Source organism: Olea europaea, unplaced genomic scaffold, assembly GCF_002742605.1.
Source record: "Olea europaea var. sylvestris unplaced genomic scaffold, O_europaea_v1 scaffold2138, whole genome shotgun sequence".
Taxonomy (NCBI): Eukaryota; Viridiplantae; Streptophyta; class Magnoliopsida; order Lamiales; family Oleaceae; genus Olea; species Olea europaea.
Genome location: NW_019239351.1, coordinates 75,688 through 76,671, shown reverse-complemented (window position 1 = coordinate 76,671; position 984 = coordinate 75,688). Strand labels below are relative to the sequence as shown.

General features: G+C 35.0%; 1 long non-coding RNA gene across 1 annotated transcript; it reads left to right on the top strand.

The window, feature by feature from the left end:
- The first annotated feature begins 225 nt into the window (after positions 1–225).
- LOC111380412 lies at positions 226–820 on the top strand. Its single transcript, XR_002700183.1, has 2 exons — positions 226–442; positions 541–820. It is a non-coding gene; the product is annotated as an uncharacterized LOC111380412 (long non-coding RNA).
- The last annotated feature ends 164 nt before the right edge of the window (positions 821–984 follow it).

Genomic DNA, 984 nt, shown 5'->3' with positions numbered 1-984 from the left:
GGTGTCAAAAAGTGAATGAATAAGATTATTTTTATTTTTTAAATTTAGTTGAAGAGATTTTGATCTAAACATATGCCCCCACATTATTTATATGTAAACCATTACGTACATATAGCACAATCGAAGAGTAAATACCCAATTTTATTTCGGGTAATGCTTGATGTACATTAGGGTATACATAACCGTGTCCACACCAAGGTGGCATATTTTGATGTGCAATTTCTTGTGACTTTTGAAGAAGAAAATATATTTCCAAAATAGCCCCGACCTTATCTCATTTACAAGATAAACAATTGGTGCTAGATCTCAAAATCAAGAGCCGCTCTCTCTCATTCAAAAACTCAGTCTGGTAACGGTGAGAGCGAATTGAGTGGAGACTTATCGACAACAAGCGGATCGACTAGTTTACATATACGACAGCGGTATCTTTAACTTTAATCTGGTTTGTTTTAAAATGCATTTGAAATCGGTTTTGAGTTTTGCTCAATTTGGGTTTGGATTTTAGGGTTTATGCACTTTTAAACTTTTGCCTGTTGACAGATATTGGTTGGGTGGATTTTTTGCTGGATTGCATGTCGCCAGAAATTAAATGGTTGCATATTTTGCCAAACATTAAATGGGTTTAGTGTTTTGGTTTGTAAATTAAATGGCTGGATTTTATACTACAGTTCAACCATGTTTGGGGAAATTAGTTTGTTCGTTGTTGTGTTAAATATATGAAGCTACTCTAATTGAGAAGTGCGTTTCTGTCACTTTGATATTTCTTCATTTTTGTCTGCCTTCATGGGTATGTTATAGTTGAAGTTACAATTTTACCATACGTTCATCGTTGCTGCGGTTGTTTATCTCGAATATTTCTGCAATTTATACTCTAAATGTGAAGAGAACTTAGAAGTTCATATTTCTACAATTTTGTGTACCTTCATTGGCCTGTTATAGATAGTGATGGCAACGGGACGAGGCACATTTGGCCAAAACTCCGCC